The following is a 19,273-nucleotide window of genomic DNA, read 5'->3' as shown; positions in this document are numbered from 1 at the left end:
GCATTTTATTTTTGAACCTCCTGCTCCAATATGGCAAGCCAAAACTCAGACATGACTCCTACAAGGATGGAAGAAACGATCCTAGCAATATGCTACCGGGACAGAATAAATAGAGTCCTTGGATTGGCCAGGCTGAGAGATCTAAACATGACCTGGTTTCTTTCATTCAGACCGATATGGCAGACCTTCATCTTACCTGTGCTTCGATGTATGCTATGCGGAGATGAGTGTGTGTTGGACATCTGTCTTGCACTTCCATCAGCAGTGCCAATGGATATCGATACTTTGCTAAGTCCTATAACGGCTCACGCATTGTGTTGTCCACAGCGGCTACCAATCCTGATGACGGCATTCGTTGAGACTCCTGTGCTACGACTAGGTGGTGACAGTGGAGCAAAAAATAAAGGCAACATCACCCAGGTACGACCTTCTGTGAGCATTGCTGAACCAGACTTTGATGACAGCAATCATTCTCACACCTGCCAAGTTACAGCACTATCAAACTTGGTCGAACTGTCACCTGATTTTGTAGACAAAATTTTTGAGAGCCTGTCTGATATGATGTTCTCCCCTCAACAGAAACAATAATTTTGAAAAGCATTCCGACACACAGCGTTCCCATGAACTCTGAATTCGGCCTTCAGTTTTGATCAACAAAAACTGCTGAAAAGCGTTGGAACTCTATTCCCCCGTACAACAAGAATTTTTTTTTTTAATTGAACACTTTTAAAATATTTACCTTTTTCTGGCACGAAATTCTTTGCTTAAAGTAGACCTATTCATAAAGAACAGAAGCTTCTATTTTTAGGTAAATCTAGAGACATAATACATTTACATCAGCCTCTAGCACATTTTATAACGAATGCATTTCTATGTAATGAAATTATCTCGCCTTTCTTTTCTGTATTCAGAGATATTTCATGTGTAATTTTTTTGCAAAATCGTTCATTGATTACATATGCTATAATTTTGAATGATTTCTATGCTTAAAAACGTACAGTACCAAAATTACCACGTATTTCAGATACGCCATTTCAAATGCATATATGTATTTTGGGGTGGGTAATGTTACACATGCATCTTTTGCTATAGTTTTAGTAAATTGATGGACATAAATTCGTGGAGTGGGTGTCGCGTTCTAATCTAGGACCCCGATCAATACTGTGACCTTATGCCCCTATACGGCTATAATCCATTTATTCCCCTATAATGGCATAAACGATCAAGAGCAATATTCAGAAACTCGTCTCTGGCCTCACACGATCAGAGCCACATTTCAGAATCACTTTCTCTGCAGCTTCCTCTGCAGCTCATTAGTGCAAATGACACAGCAGAAGCCTCTATCTAAGATTCCTAGATTACACTCCGAGTTCTTCAACAAGATAAAAACTCAGCAACCTGGGAAAGCCCCGCTTGCTATGTTTTGATTAGTAATAGAACTCTAATGAGCACTAAGAGACGATCACTTCCTAGTGACATCTTTATTGTCGTCTTATGTCCAAAAACTTACGTCAAACCAGGCACCTTTCAGGTATAAATATTACCAACGTTGCCTTAAGCAAACGCTGATGCTAATGCTATCGCTGCCTCAACGACATCGATGATAGCGATGGTGTGGTGAACATAGGAGCAGAACAGCTGTCCCCCTGCAGAGCCCAGCAGATACAAGCTGCCCACGGACGCTGCCCCTCCTCCTCTTCCTCGACGCGCTGAGAGAGACGCTGTCTTTTCTCCTGCCGAGAAATCCAGCTCCGGCGTTTCCAGCCTACTCTTGCGAGTGACTGGGATATCGAGTCCTGGAAGGAGATACAAGACCTCCAACATTCTATTTCAGAGGTATGGTGTTGACTAAACCCTTAGAGAGAATTCTTGAAGCAAACCTTGGCAAAACCAACTTAACTTAAACTGCTACTTACTTACTCACTCCCAAGTATTAGGCTTAGGTCAGGTACACTGGGGTAGGCGTAGTTAGAAGCACCAGTTGAGTAGGTTAGCTAAATGTATATATGAATGTGTATATATGTTTTATTCATTTTAAACCATTGTATGGCTAAGAAACCATATCAATGCTTTTACAGTATTATTTCGCAATCCTCATTTTACTGTACGCACTTTTTATAATAACTAGTCTTGCAATTGTGGCAATTCATTGCTCTTGTATAAGAAGAATGACTGTTCAATAAATAATACCTTTTTATTGAAAACGCCCGTCTCTCTGTTCTCTGCATATTGGTGAAAGTAATCTGCACAAAACTGACTGAGTAAAATAACTGTCTATTGTTTCACACAACTCTAGAGATTGACTCTTATTCTAAGGAGCAAAGTTGTCATGTTTATGCGGTTGTTGGAAAACTGAATCCCTTCTTGTCTGTACCAGGGAAGCTGATCACTTCCTATTCAGTCAAGAAAGTTTCCAGTGACCTCTGAGCTAGTTGGTAACAAACCCAATTAAGTTTAGCATAGTCAGTGGAGACCTGGAAGATCCGCACTTCTACGTCCATACTACTGTTTATGTTATTCCAATGCGCAGGGCCTATTGGGAAAATAGGAACTACACTACAATGTACTATGCAGATCACAGAACTGAGTGTGAGTAAACTATGAGTAGCACTATAAAAAAAAAGTTTGTCCGAAAGGTGCTACAGAGAGATGAGGTGCATTGTTGGTGAGTGGTAGTGAGGAAATTTATGGAGAAGGAGGAAACGGGGGATGGGGCACCAAAAAAGACTTGCGCCGTGTGTGACCAGTGCTAGGGCCAGCCATGTCTGGGAGTGTAGGCCCCGCGAGTTTGGGTCTAGTGGCTCCCCTGCTTCAGCCTATTACTATTATTATTTACATTTGTAGTGTGCTACTTTTACCAAAAAATGTCCTGGGGCTAATAGCCATCTTCTGCCTGAAGGCAAATGAGAAACATACAGAAGGGGAAGGAGAACCAGCCAAATGGGGTGACCTACAGAGCATAGAGCCGGATTTTTATATCTTCCTAAAGGATAACGGATTCTTGGTGAAGTGAAGCAAAGGAGGGTGCACGTTCCATAACTGTGTAGCCTGCACCAAAACAGCAAGACAAACAATTTGTGCCTTCCTGAATTAGGGAACAATAAGCAGAGTGGCACAGGCCAAGAGGAGCATACAGGTCTTACCCGTGTGCTCGGTGAGGAAAGATGATAGGATGAGAAAGGACAGCAAGGGAGTGAGAGAATTTGATTGAAGAGGTCAGGGATGAGGAGAAATGTGAAGTGCCGAAGGGAAGTGCGGACACGCAAGAAGTGAGTGTGATGGAAAGTTTAGGGCACAGAGGAGGGCTACTGTCAGACTGTGAGAGAAGATAGCTGAGAGATGATCTGTGACCTAAAAAGTAATTTGATGCAACATGGGTGAGGGACAGCAGCGATAGGGGAAGAGAGGGAGTACTGGGGTGGGTGCTGAGCATTGATTAATTTGTAAAAAACATGTGCCAGGGACCTCACCAGTAGGCCACTGCAACTTTAACCACCCACCCATTGCCTTGCCTGTGCGGCCAATGACAATACCTATGCAACTTCCAACCATAACACTGTGTAAGTGTGACTATTTCAAGCCCCCACAGCTATAAGAATGGCATGGATGAAAGGAGTTTATCGTTTTTAATGTATATTGAATTAATAAACAGCTGTTCTGCTTATCTCTAAGTTACACAGACAGAGCCACAATGTGGCAGACGGTCATAGTGCCAGTGTGCACAAGTAGGTGCCAGTGTGGAGCACCGGAAACCACCTGCTCAAATTAAGCACTGGTGCTGAGGTAACAAGGGAGAGGGACATTGGTTCAAGAAGGTGTGAAAGAACAAAGGAGAGATGTGAAAGACGAATGGGGAGAATGGAGAGGTGTAAGATACAAATAGACAACAATTTGAATGGAGAGACTTGAGGTGAATGAGAAGTGCAGATGGGCACGGGAAGTGACGGGGCTAGAGGGGCTATGAGATGAATGCGAGAAACTGTTAGAGATGAGGGCAGTGAAAAGACAGAATGGCAAGAGGTGATTAAGGGTGAAATGAGAAGTTGAATGGGGAGAGTTGAGAAGTTGTAAAAAGGGGTGAAAGAAAATGGCCTGCAAAGTGATAGAGGGATCCAGGATTGGGAGAGGAGAGGAGAGAGGGATGGAAGGGAGACGTGAAAGGAAAGGGGCATGAGTAAATTGCTTAACTCTGCACAAGACCGCCAGGGTTTTAAGGGACCCCTTGCTTCTCGGCCAGGGCCAGGTGAGCTTCTTATGTGGCAGCATGTATTCCGGCGGAGTGGAAGGCCCATCACAAAGGTTGACTAGACATCTTTCTGATGTTAATTGCTGTACTTTGGTTATAAACTGGTACTGATGGGATGAAATCTTTCCTCAGTTCTACAGAGTGCAAAAAATGTCAAAATAACTAAGTAATTCTATCCCAAAATAACTCGGCATCACATAACGTTATTGATTTCGACTGCAAGGACTGTGAGGCATTGGGAGGTGAGTTCGTCAACATCTAGTTTCGGGTCTTGCCTTGGAAGTGATAGCAAAGCGGATTCACAGACGGGACCAATGTCAATATGTTTAGTGTCACAGAACCAGGAGGTAGCCCCCTTAGGTTGACCAAGAGTTATAGAATGTGATAGGTGAAGAGAGAATGGGATGAGGAGGTGGTCAGACCAGTCTACATGAATAGGGGTAGCAATAGAAAGCATGCCTGCTTTAGAAATCACAAGGTCCAGGATTGATCCCTTAGAGTGTGTTGATTCTGTGCAGTGTTGAATAAGATCGTTTGTAGAGAGGAAGGTGGCCAGTAAATTTGCAGAAGAGTCTTGAGACGAGCCCCAGTGGAGATTGAAGTCACCCACGAAGATCTAATTGTCACTTTGCGAGTATTGGTCGCTAATGAAGTCAGTGAGTTCCTCCATAAACAAAGGGCCGCTGCACGGCGGGCGGTAAATGGCATGGAATCTGAGGGGTGAGCGGTGGTGTAATTGAAGCTCAAGAGATAGGCATTCAAAAGTGCGGAAGGAGCTAATAGGAAAAGCCTCAAGTTGAAGGGCGTTTCAAAAGATGACTGCAACACCTCCCCCAACTTTCTCAATTCTGTCATTCCTATGTAAAGAATAGCCTGTGGGTAGTAGGAGATCAAACATAGAGTGAGAGGTATCGTTGAACCAGGTCGCTGTGGGGAAGAGCATGTCTATGTTGTGAAGGGTGATGGTGTCTGAGATTTCAAGTTTGTGTTTGATTGCAGATCTGCAGTTGTGGAGCAGACAGCACAGCTCTGACAAGACTGTTTTGGTGACAGGGTACTTGGGATCTGAAGGGTGATAAGGATATTGTTCTTATACCGGGGTGCTCGGGGGGGTTTAGATGGATGCTTGGTTCTGACATAGGAGATGGTCTGAATAGTGTTGATAGTAGGGTTACTAGGAGATGCAGGTTGGAGAGGGGTGGCGTTCAAGGGCTTGTGTAGTTGACGAGGTTTGCAGACAACAGGTTATGCTTAGTTATTATGGGGTGCGCGGTGCATCTCGTGGGAAGGTGAGAGTTTTCCAAAGGAGTTGACGTGAACGGAAAAGTGGAAATCTTGGAGCTTCACAGTGAAATGGTAGCTACAAGCTGGGAGATGGAGGTGATAAGAGAGCCAGCTTATTTTCCAGCGAGAGTAGGGCAGAAAACGGATGGTTGGGTTACTCGATGGAAACAGGAGGGGGTGAAATTGGTGGTGGAAGGCAGGGAGAGGTGGGGGGACAGGAAGAGAGTTGGGGTATAGTCTGTCATCGAGTTCCTGCATCCGTAATACACCAGTGGTGAGATTAACTGGCCGGGGAATTAGGAGGCTGGTGCTTGGTTTTCTCACTTACCGCACTGCATACCCTCCGTGTGTAGATAGTTGCTGCAGGGGGCCCTACAACGCCTCGCGTCAGGGTCCCCAGGCAAGTTTCATGAGGCATCTCGTGTTTCGGCTGCAGTGAGGCCCAGACTCACTGCCCAACGGGGCACTGTGCCAGGGTTCAACAGCTGCCTTTCGCCGTCCCCAGAAGGTCCATGCGGCCAGCGATTTTCTTTGCCAGGGGGGCCTCAGGTCATCACTCTGGTCCCGTGGTGCACTGGGTAATGCTGGAGCGGGAAGGGAGGAGGGTGAGCTGGCGCTCGTTCTGACACGATTGGGTGATCCCTGCCTCAGGCTCACCTGCAGCCCCTGTCTCCACGGGGCCTCCACGGCGGTGTTGGATACGTCTCACCTCTCCTCAGCATTTGCATCTGCCAGGCCTCGGCCTCCCCTATTTCTCGGCACCGTGGCCTCACCAGACTCTTGCCTGCTGCACCACGGCCCCTTATTATGTTTTTAGCAGCGGTTGCGGGCAGATTGGAGTTGCAGATGCCGGAGCCTCTTGGTGGTGGTCGCGGCCACGCCCCTCTGTGATGTGACATTGATGGCAGCACCCCCACTTTGACAACTGTTATAGCACAAAAGTGTAGTAAAAACAACATGGTGTGATGGTTTAGAAAATGTGAGACAACCCCCACTGTACACTTTTTTTTCACATTCCACATGTTTATGCATCACACGTATACATTACATTATGCATTTGTACAATGGGAGAAAAAGCAAAATAAACTCTTCATTCCAGAATCACATGATTTTTTCGTCAGTTGCCAAACTTCCAAAATATATTTGTGATCCTAGCTCATTTTTCACTCCACTATTTTCATGGCAAACTCACTGTATATTTTTTATTTATTTCTTTTTTGCATAATGCTAACTGCCATTTTCCAGATGTTTCGAAGCACTAAGAGCAGAGGAAGAGGAGTAGACGAACAGCAGCAATGAGTTAGGGCAGCCAAGTGGTAACAGACGTATAGGCAGGAAATTAAATTTAGGTTCACCCATGTTCAAGTTCATCACAATATGTATGCTTCATATTTTTTATTTTACCTACTAGACATTTTTATAAATGTCAAGTCGACGTTCCACATTAGTTTGTACATGAAATTTAAAAAAACACACAAGGGCATAAGATTTCAGTACGATATTGGCAATGTAAAACACAATATTTCGGTGTTGAAAACAGACGGCAAACCTCAACAGATTGAGCAAAAAAAAGGGGAGTTTTTGTTGATTACAAATGTGAAAGATTCTGAAAAAGGAAGAATAAGAATTGTCGACACCATCCAGAAGGTGGGATCCAGTACAATAATTGTAGAGCCACCCGTGCAGCCTTAATAAACCATAAACTGTGAGAGGCATCCTAACCGTGGTCCTGGTTTAAACAGAAAGATCTTCTTGAGACCCCTAAGGGTCAGTGGTCGTGCTTTACAAGGCTCTTGATTGATTGATGGATTGACCATCTTATGTAGACTCTGGCTTCCGGCACTGGTCTGGGTGGTGGGGCGGGAGAAGCGGGGGAAATACAAAATTTAATAAAACGTACCTCTTGTCCGCGTTGCCGCGTTCTCCTCGTCGCGTCTCGCCACTCCTTCCTCTGGCCGGAACAGGAAGGACCCCTGAAGCACCCAGTCTCTCCTGAGCAAATCACAACACTGCAATGCAGCATTGTGACCGGTCTGAGCGCCATGGTTTGGCACTCAGTCGGAGACTAGGGGCCTGGGCATGTTCTCCACCCAGGCTGTGAGGTAAACGTCGTTTACAAAGCGGTGTTTACACCGCACAACCTTTACCACGCTGCCATTACAACGCAAGTTGTTACTACGACTTGCGCTGGATGGCACTGTTGGTTAAGGAATATTGTAATTTTATATTCCAACACCTTCCGTACTGTTACGTGGACTTGTGTTGGAATATAAAATTATAATATTCCACAATCCGCGTCCTCCAACGCAAGTCGTTGTAACGACTTGCGTTGTAATAACCGATCTAAAAGATCGCGTTGTACTGACGTACATCCGGCTGTGATGCAGCCTGGGTGGAGAACATGCTATGTTTGCATGAATGTTTGGCCGGCCCAAGTCAGCCGGCCAAACATTTATGCGCACGAAGGGAGTAAAAACCTCTCCTTCCTTCCCCTGCTCTTTCAGCAGAGCACCCCCGCCCTGCCTCCCAAAGTTATCACACCCGCAATAAGAAATAATAAAATGATAATAATATTGAGTTATTATCTTTTTTTTTTTTACACTCCTGGAAAGCAGTTGGGCGAAGCTCCTACGCCTAGGCAGAGGAGCAGCCACTGAATTTAGATAGACTGTTTGGTTGTTGTACCAAGAATGAGGATTTTAATTCATCGATAAATTCCACTGTCAGCCTGTTAAGCGATATACCATAAGAAACGATACAGCCACTTTGAAAGTATGCTTGGAAGTGGTGGGGTCCTGATCCATCTGGGATGGCAACATTAGGCTTATTTCCAGTTATTTCCGCCATAACAAGGAGGCACGATTTAAGTAGCAGCAAAAAGTTTATGACTGACCCTTACATTCTTCTTAGTAGGCACCAAGCCTGCCAGTATCCACACCCAAGTCTGTGCAATGCTTATTCAATCATCAGTGATCTGGTTTATGGCTCATGGAACTTAGCGTCAATCCAACATAGGCTCTGATGTGGTTATTCTGAAAACTAGAACCCTCAGGTTTAAGACGGGTCTAATCAAAGTAGACACATTGCCATTTTATCAGCCCCCTTCTTCGGGTTCAGAGCAACCTTTGAAAGGTATTCTACAGTAATTAATGGACATGAATTCCACCAAACACGTGCAGGTAGACATGCTCTGTGACACAGTAACTGGTGGATGTGCATTCTATGCCACCGTTAATGCTGCACACAAAAGGGGGGAACATCCTTTTCAACGCAACTTTTACGACGCATGCCTTTACATTGCAAGTTTTACAACGCATGTCATTACAACGCATTGCGCTGTGGGGCGCTCTAGGATAGGGAATAGATTTAATTTACTATCCAACACCTTCCCTACTATCCATGGGGACTGGAGTTGGAATAGTAAATTAAACTATTCACTATCCAGCACCCCTCAACACTATGCGTTGTAACAGCATGCGTTGTAAAAATTGTGATGTAAAGGCATGCGTAGTAAAAGCATGCGTTGTAATGTCATACAACCACAAAAGGTGATGGTGGGAATGCTTGCTAAGAGCCCATCCATAGGCATTGCTAGGGGTGTCATTCAAACCCATTATTGTTTGACCTCTGTGCTGCTGTAGACAAAGACCCGCTTTTAGCAGATCAGTACTGACCCTGTTCTTCATAGGAAGAGTGCATCCCAAACTACTAAGCAGGGTCCCCTCCAATCAACTCCATACTGTTTTGGCTGTGTTAGCTTTCATAAGCTTTTCATAAGCCTGGATCCTCTGGCAAAGCAAGCAAGGGACCGAGATCTGGGCATACCCATGGCCACTTAGAGCATGGCATGTTGCCAAATAGTCTAACCGCTGACAATCGCTCGGGATACTACTCCAACACATTGTTTTTCACACAATGTACCACTCTAGACTAAGGTTCGCCTTATGCAAGTCAGTACGGATCTTGCACCTTATGGAATCTGTTCATCCCGGACTGCCAGTCTTGAGAGTTCAGGTTGGATTCTCCTATTGGAGCTGGATCAAGGTTGATTTGCATAAAGATGGGCCTAATCTGTGGTGTCATGGTGACCAAAAAAGCAATAGGTTAAATTCTACCCTGAGCGCTTGCCCATCCATGTCTCTTAATGTCTTCGGGTCACACTACAGAATGGAATTGTGTCCTTATTGGTTCTGAAGTGAAACTCTGTAGCTATGTTGGATGGCATCCCTGGCTCACTTTTGAGCCCTTCATCACAATGGGCCATTAAGTCCTCTTGGAGACACTATTCATGATTCCAGATGGAGCCAATCATTTCCAGCCCACCACATCCAACTAGCTAATCAGGGCCTTTTTTATTCTTTCTAGATGCCTTACTTGTATGTTGGTGTCCACAATGATCCTCTTTGTCTTCCCCTCTCTTAATAGCTCGATGGATAATTTATACCTTTTCCGACCAATGCTTTTCAGTTTTATGCTGATAACTTTCATCCAGCTCTACTTCACATATTTCCAGGAGGATAGTTCCATCACTGGTTTGAATATTATCTGTTTTTATTTTTTATTGTACAGAGTTTTATATAGTGTAAACTTGACCCGAATCGGGTATCAGAGCACTTTACATGAGCACCAGTTTCATTACAGATGGATACATTCATTTTTTGTTAGGCACAGGGAGATTAAGTGATTTGCCCAGATTCACAGGATGTTCAGCGTCCTTGCCGAGTCTCAAACTCAGTTCCCCAGATTTCACGGTTGACCGCCCTGGCCGTTAACAAGACATGAGTTTTAAAAGTAATCGTGCGATGTAAGTTAATTTTCTGACGCTAAGAACCAATGACTCTATGATTATCTAAAGACGAAAAAAAAGTGCAAATGTCTTGCGCATGTTGCTTTGCATGTCCAAATTTTGGAATTGTCTAGGACTTATATCTTGTGCCATTTGGGATTTAAAACCAGCATGATAAGATTCCTAATGATGTTACAAATATATTAATGTGAAAAATGTGGTTATGCAACTGCATATGATGCTAGCTATGCCGGTCATGTCGAGTCTGTCTTGGCAGCCATCACTATTAGATTCTGAACTTCGATTAGTCTGGGGCACTTGGCCTGTGAGACGGCGTTTCCCTATGACCCTTGGTGCAGTGGGTCGAAGAGCAGTTTTAGCGTCAGGCACAGGTTTTAGTCTCCTGACACACCATGGCGATAGAATCTCCACTGAGCCAATCGAGACAGCTTGCCTGCAACAGCGCACTTGCTGTTGAAGGAATGCTGGTTTAAGTAGCTTCCTTCTTCGTTTTAAGAGTGCTGGACATGACTCTTACTGACTCTTGTTTGTACCGTCATAGGGGACTGCTTACAATTGTCGGCCGACTCTTCCAGGAGGGTATGAGATCTTTTGTTTTCAACTGCCCAAAATGAAATAGCATGAACTGGTGCTTTAACCAGTAGCGGCCCCTCCATTAGGGCGGAAGAGCGCCGCCTCCCCGCCACCGTCTTATCCCCCTGGACGCGCCCCCGAGGACTATGATGAATCTTGGGAACAGGTCCAGGGGGATGACACTGCTGATGGAGAAGTGGTGGGCACTGTTACAGTGTGCATGATGGTTTGGCCGCCCGTCTCAGGTCAGCAAACTGTTATGCGCACTGAAGCTCTCATCAGCCCCAGCTACATTGCTGGGGCTGGAGAGAGCAGGCACAGGCTCCCAGTCTGCCTGAGAGCGCAAGTTGAACGTGCTTAGGCCAATCCTGTCGTCTGTCGAAAATCTCCCCTCCCCGCTCTTAACTGCAAGGGCCGCGGCTAAATCTGGGAGCATGTGCCCGGAAGAAAAAGATGGGAATAGCGCAATGCGGTGGCGGACGGCGGCGTTCAGGTAAGTTATTTATTTATATTTACAAAAAAAGGATGTGTTACCTCTGCACAAGTCACACAGGAAGGAACAAATCAGTGTATGGGGCAAAGATGTGGATGTAAAAAACTGTGCATTCCAAGAGCAGAAACACCACTGTTTGCAGTTCACTGTGAAAACAGTGATGCAGTCTCACAAGATTGGTCCTATTTCATAATTTCTCTATTGAAATCCATAAATTGTCCATCTTTTGGAGTTTATTGATATATTCAGTTGTAGTATTATGTAGTTTGAACTGGATCCCAAAAGGTGTCGGAACGCATTACATTAGAACAGTTATTACGTGAGTACAGTTTTTATACACTCAACAAAATACTAAATATTTATGTTATAATATTTTTTTGAAATTGTGTTGATTTGTGCAGTTCTTTTGGCTGCGTGGAAGATTCCTGAATGCACTTATCCCCTTTTTAACATCCTCGACCAGCCCTAAGACGGCACCCCATCTCTTGAGGGAATACCTCCTGAGGAACAGAATGTTGCTGTCTAGATCATGAGAGGACTTGGTGGAAATAAAATGGCGGCGCCAGTGCAGTTTCCATCTGCATGATTTATACCTTCTAAGATAGGAGTGATCTCGTTATGTTTGTTTGTTTAAATACTTTATTTTGGTCAACGACCATAAAAACAGCACAAAATGAGAAACACAGTGTATACTAAACAAATGGATATATGGTGTGTTTGTTACCTGCCCCATTTGGGAGGTTGAAGTGAAACTTCTAGTGGTCACAAGTTGGAGGGTCCCAACATTCTAGCCTGCTGTCAGGCTGTAGGTTTTAAGTTAGAGGTGAAAATATATTATTTGTCTACCCAGTACCAGCATATTTAGCACTGATGTTAGTGCATGTCAGTTTCATCTATGATTTTATTTATTTTTATTTATTTGAAGTTTTTATAGAGCGCAAACTTGACCCATTAGGGTATCAGAGCGCTTTACAGGAATGAGCAATAATATACAACATATTTTAGGGGGGCTGGGTACACAAAGGATGAAGGAACAAACATTTAAATGTACTTTTTCATTTTACTTGACACTGTGGGCCCCTGGGTACATGGAGGGATGTCCGGAAGTTCGGAGTGGATAGTGTCAAGGTACTCCAGGCGGATGCATTAGACGGAAGAAGGGCAAGGTCTCTGGATGAGTAGGAGGCAAAGATTAGGTGAGGAATTTGCCCATAAGGAAGGTTTTGGCATCCTTTTTGAAGTGAACCAGAGAAGGGATTCTTCTAATGACGGGGTGGAGAGAGTTCCATATTCTCGGTGCAGCCCCAGAAAAAGCCCATGAAGCACAGAACCACCCAATCTCCAGCTGGTGCGTGATCTTCCCCTGACGCTGATGGCAGTGGTACCTCCTTTATTGTGCCATTTGATCTCTCCTTGGTCCTTTGGAAAGTTGGTACCATCCCTCAAAACTGTAAAATACTTTCTCAGTCAATTTCGGCTGCAGCTCTCAAATTCTGACGTCACTGTGCCCTAGTTTATATTTGCATCTTCGCTATATTTCAGAACGAAGCAAAACCATTATTTCTAGGTTATGTCTGAATTTTGTATATAACCATTAGTCTGCTGTGGACTGTTTACTCTTGGGGTCGCCTGCATTTTTGTGCTCTGACTTTTAACTGGGTTCTTCTGTAAGCACAAAAGCTCAACTTTTAATTGTGTATAAAAACTTTTACTTTGTTGAATTTATATTTTTATTTCACATTATATTAAAGTCCCACTCTAGTGAAGTTAACTATTGTCAACAAATCCTTGAAAATATATGCAGGCATTAAGGCAGGATAGACATGTATGGAATTATAACAAGCTGTCTAAGTGAGGACAATAGGACAAGCAGAGTCAGAGAGGTAGAAAGATCACTAGCCAGGAAGATGAAGGAATTATCAAGATGCTGCAGCCTTCATGGGAAGAGAAGCAAAATAAGGGAGAAAAGAGGGCAGATCTAGCCATGGAGGGAAAGTTAGGGAGGGTTGGGAAAGTGCAGTATAGTGAGGTAGAGGGGCAGGGAAATACTGTATAGAGGGGAAAGATGATAGGTTTAAAATAGGTGGGTTTTCAGTCCTATATATATGTAATCTGACAAGATCCTTAGAGCATTTCAGATTATTTTAAAGACAACAGCTCCACAGAATGACTGTTTGGCCTCTTTTTAAGTTTTTTGTGTTTTTTAGTACTAACTTGTCAGTGCCTTTTACTTTCTTTTTAGATGAGTTCTTAGGTATTCGGAGTGTTGATTAAGTATGGCCTTAAAAGCGATGCATGGAAACATGATTTTCATCCTAGCTTGAAAAGGAATCTTTTGCAAGTCTTTTACTACTGACGAAATGTGGTCAAACTCTCTTATTCCAGGAATCATCCCATCCATTGATTGGAGAACGGTTTTCATAGGAGCTAGGGATGAGCGGGGGCTGCCTCCGAAGCAGGACTTGACAACAGTCCAGCCTTGCTAAGGCTATTGCCTATACTGTGTGCAAAAGTATTCTACTATGCAAAAGCCTTGGTTTGCATTATGCTCAATGAGCACAATATTGTATTATGTTACAATGTTGCAAAGGATCTAGTGCTGTGATATCCCTCTGGTGATAAGTGTTGCGCTCTATAAATAAATAAATAAATATTATGTAATTGTATTGCATTGCTCTGTGCTCTATGAGACTCCTACCTGCCATCGGAATGAGGTCACCCAAGACCTTGCTCAGCCGGACACCTCCGGTGATGCCAGTGGCTAGGAACTCCCATTGGCTTGCCTGATTTCCTGCCTGTGCCCTGCTACAGGCTGCTGACCCTCCATGTCACATGGATTTCCCTCTGGTAGAAGACACAAGGCTCCTCTGTGTGACTGTGGAATGCAGTAGCAAAGCACTGCACAGTGGCCTGTAAGGATACCAGCTGCTCTTGTAAACTTTTTATAGCTCAGGAAAATAAACATGTGGTTTTGAGTCTTCACATAGTCAGTGCTACAAATGTTTGAGCTTGCTTTAAAGAACTAAGAAAGAAAATATTGCTAAAGCTAATACATTTCCAAGCCAGCCAGGGGGCTGTATACTAAATCTCTTAAAGGATTGCTTGGCTTAGTGGATGAAACGCTAAGTTGTCTCCCCGCCCTGAGTGAAGCCCAGGTCTGCGGTATGTTGAATGAAATTAATGGTGTCTAGGTTCCTCTGGGGTGGGAATGTGCACCATGTACAGTAACTTCCAAGTGTAACCTAGTTCAACCCCTCATACGAGAAGAGAAGGACACTAGGGCAGGAAAAAACATTATACCCCACAACGTACACCAAATATTTTTAAATCCAAAGGTATTTTTAAAGGCTACTGTTGTAAGTATCCACATAAATCTATATGCAATGTCTGTCAAAGAGCCCAAAAGGCAACTTACAAATAAGTGGTTTACTGATTCACTGAGATTAGGGCGAATCTGAAGACATTTCTGTAATTCAACTGTGAAAAAGAACTGTCCCTTAAAGGGAAAATGCTGCTTTTAAAAATAAAAGCTAACATTCAGTGAATGACAGTGGAGAAGCAGGAAGCAGTACCTTGGACCACCCCTGCTCCTCTCAATGCGGGCGACCATCATTCACAAGGTGAAACCTGTCCCTTAGGGACAGCTCGCTCTTTGCAATCATAAAGTGTCTGCATATTGTGTAGAGAATTACCACTCTATGATATGGGTTTGCTACTCAGAAAGGAATTTCCAACCCAGCGCGGCTTTTGTACATTACACCCTGATTTTTCAGTTGCAGAGCCTGTGATTTTGTGGACTGCGCAACCTTGAGCCATTAGAGCACTGAGCCAGGACTGGTAGCTTGGAGAACTTGTGGCCACATGTTCAAATCCCGGCGGGTCCACTCAGCCTTTCACACATCTGATGCCCATAAAATGAGTACGATTGAGTTTGGTAACAATTAAGGCCGGACTGGCCATAGCGGGTATCGGGCGTTTCCCCAGTGGGCCGCTAGGGTGTGGCCAGTTTTGTTACCGGGGGTAGGCAATACCGGCCCTCGCAAACTGCTCAGCTATTCTCCCCCTCACCCCTGGGGGATGGGGGGTCAGCTGAGCAGTTTGCCAGGGCCGGTTTCTGTTCCCAGTCCGGCCCTGGTAACAATAAACATCTTCTATTCAGGGCCAAGTTGCTGGAGGGGGAAGTGAGCTTTACAAATACACATGTTACGTCATGAGAGAGTATAAAGCACAGTTGAGCAATGAAAGAAACAATGTAATTGAGGAACGTCCTAGACTCACCATAAAAGAATTTCACTCAAATTCTAAATGGGATTTGTGTTACTGTTACACTGGAATCCACCATTGCCATTTCTCAGTCATTCTGTGACTCCAGTATGTGATTTGAAGAGTAAGTTTATAAGGATCTTAGGTGAAGCTTTTGTAACGAGTTACACTCGCTCACAGGCAGGCCCGGACTGGCCGTTGCGGGCACCGGGCAATCCCCCGGTGGGCCGCATGTTTTGGGGCCGGTTTTGGGCCCCTGGGGGCCGTTTTTGTTACAGGGCCGTTTTTGCAGCAAAAACGGCCCTGTAACAAAAACGGCCGAAAACCGGCCCTGGCACAGAGCGCTGTCGTGCCCCCCTTCCCCCTCCTCCTCCCGGAGGGGGGTGGGGGGGGCCGGCCGAGCACTTTGCCAGGGCCGGTTCTGGTTCCCAGTCCGGCCCTGCTCACAGGGCTGCTAAAACTATTCTCAACCAATTGACACTACGAAGACAACATTCACCTATGAAAGTTTCTGATTTCAAAGTATTTTATTAAAGATTTATATATATATATACAGTACAGTAGTAGTGCGTGAGGGTGAATACAGAACTCGCTGGCTTATGGCTAGTGTGGCGGTCTGCGGCAGCACAGTCAATGTTTGAAATCCACTTAAGATTGCCTGGCCACAGTGTTTAAGTCATTCATTCTACACCTTCAGATCTCCCACAGCTTAATACCATTATCTTTAGGTTCAATTCCTCACCTCTTTCCATCTAATTTTATTGCATAACGTCTTAAGAAGCGGCCAAGCGACATTAGCTATCTTGTAACTTACCATGCTTTTTCCAACATTTCAAATCCAGGAAAACTTTTGGAGCGGGTATTCACATTGTAGTAATAGCATGAGTACTTAATTTGTAGAAACAAATAAGTTGGGGTGTGTATAGCCTTTCTTAGGAACATGCAATGATGCTGCCAGAATATTGGCCTGGCCAAAAACGAATGTTGATAATCTTTGATTCCACTTCATAATGCTTTCTTCCACCACACTACACTTTGTGTCTCTTTATCTCACCCTTGTGGTTTGTTTTTCATCCTTAATTTGGCCATTATTACTGTTTTCCAACTTTCTTTTTCTACTTCTTTATTCCTTTTCTGCCTTTCTCACTTGCTCTTAATCAAATTTTGATAACGAACAGTAAGTCCCACTCTCCAAAAATGGGTACCACAGCTACCGTCACATGATGAGAAACAATTGTTTGACCTATGTGTAAACAAACCTCTCAGGTTTAAATAACCTTGAACCCTGCTCTTTACTCAGCAAGAATCACTGAGAATATTAGCCTTGGGTGGGCATAGTGCCAAGCAGGCTTAGGTAGATGGCAATTGTTGTTGCACCTGACATATGGTCTCATTTAGATATTGGCGGACCTGGTCTCACTGTCGCTTTGTCAGTGGTTTTCCCATCTTCCGGCTTGGCGGTCCACCCGCTTGATTTAGATGTAGGCGAGCCTCTGCCAGGATCTTGCTCCCACGTCAACAGAGGCAGTAGCGGCTGTCGGAGGTAGTCCCACCAAGAATACTACCGTCCCAATTACGATGTGCCTTTCCATCGAGGCAACTGTGGCGGAGAAACATTCAAACTTGGGTTGGCAGAAACGAAGAAAAATATGTGAAAACGTGCCTTTTTTCAGATTCCCACTTCAGATTCCACCTTGAACCCCATTGTCCTGGTCTTTCCTGTGCTGCTGCTGCCTGACCCCGATGCTCAACAACCCTGTTATCGCCAGAATCCAAGGTAGGCTTCTGTGTCCCTTGTCTCCCCATGAATCATGTGTTATCATCAGCTTTTGCCACCTGTAGTTTAACATTGCCCTTACAGGCACTTTTTTATGTGCCATGCATAAGAGTTCATCTTACAACTTATCAACGGTAAAGTGTACACACCTGTATTGACATATAAAAAATATTTTTGGGGTGGTTGTGGGTAATGTGCTTGTGGTGACTGAGTGTACATAGAATAGCGTGTGTATGTTGTTGGTGTGCAATGCAATATGTATTGAAAATGGCATTACACATTACCTGCATATACATATTGACAGATTCCTAACATATATGTGTAGTGAGAAAATAATAAGTAGTATTTACCTGTCTTCATACCACCATTTTTATAAACAGTTGGTTCATTCGGGTACACAATATTTCTTTTACCTTCTCATAGTTTATGTAGAATTGTGAAGTAAACAACAGAATCCAAGGCCAACTGTATATTTATAAATTCTTATATCATGTATTGATTTCAAGATAGGCTGTACAAAATAGACTATACAAACAGTGAACAAATAGTGCAAATAGTGACTTGTAGTGCTCAGTGCTCACGGCGCAACAATGACCAACAAAGCTGTAAAATTATTATATACAAAGAGAAGTACAAAACAATAATTTGGCGTGGTCTATGCTTATTTCAATTATAAAACTGTACACTGCATTTGTCAGTACTTAATACAGAATATTAATACAGTGGATCCACTTATTAGTCGACGTTTCAACCCTGGACGAGCGCACATGGGGCGTCACACACGGGTCTTCATCAGGACAGTGGGGGGGGGGGGCAGCAAACAGCCTATATGATTTAAAGGAGATGTTTTAGGATTGGATTCTGGCTACTACTAAAGACTTCACATATCTATGTTGGTAACGGGACTCACCTTCCTGTATACCCAGCCGGGTTTAAGGTGGAGTGGGAACTGTATTCATCTGTTCTGATATAAAAGAAGTCCCTAATTAGTACTGTCATTCATAAGTACAAATAGTGTGTTTTATTTAAACACTATTCACTTGTTTCTTACCTGTCGGCGTAGTGAATAAATGCACACCCGACACTGGTTGTGATAAACGGCTCATCAAAGTGTAAAGCCAGACTGGAAGGAATATGGCATAGATTTAGGGGTATTTTCAATATTGTGCCACTACATACAGTGTTATCAAAAGATACCTATCACGGGCTCACCTGGGTATCTTGATAGCTATTTCAACCAGTAGGTGCTGAGTAACGGTTCGGAACTGAGGTTACTGAGGTGCCAAACTGGAAAGACTAGGGCATAGATTTAGGAGTAATTTCAACATAGAAAGATACCTTTCTCGGGCTCACCTGGGTATCTTGATAGGTATTCCACCCAGTGTGTACTGAGTAACGGTTCGTGAATGAGGTTACCGAACAGCAAATGCAATTAATGTATTGGCACTGGAATAGAAGAAAATACCGGCTCGTGAGTTAACCGATACTAATGGCTCTGGATATACAATAAGTTACAGCTCAAAAGATAGTTTCTTGTTCTTACCTTTTCTACTTAGGTGTTAGGGTCTGAGGATGCGCGGCGCCGAGGGAGAGATATCTTCCGACACGGTACGGCTCCAAACAAATTTGTTTACTAAGACGCCAGCACCGCTATTATACGTCAGAGGGCGCGCGTACATGGGCGCATGCGCCTCTATTGGTCGGCCGCGTAGTTACCATGGTGATGGCATGCTTGGTTGGCGGCATGACGTGTCGAAGTGTGGATACACGTCGGTCGTCACTAGACATGTTAAGTGTGTAGCAATAAAGTGATAAACGGCGTGTTGATAA

The sequence above is a fragment of the Lissotriton vulgaris genome, chromosome 6 (assembly GCF_964263255.1).
Source record: "Lissotriton vulgaris chromosome 6, aLisVul1.2, whole genome shotgun sequence".
Taxonomy (NCBI): domain Eukaryota; kingdom Metazoa; phylum Chordata; class Amphibia; order Caudata; family Salamandridae; genus Lissotriton; species Lissotriton vulgaris.
Note: the sequence above shows the minus strand (reverse complement) of the source record.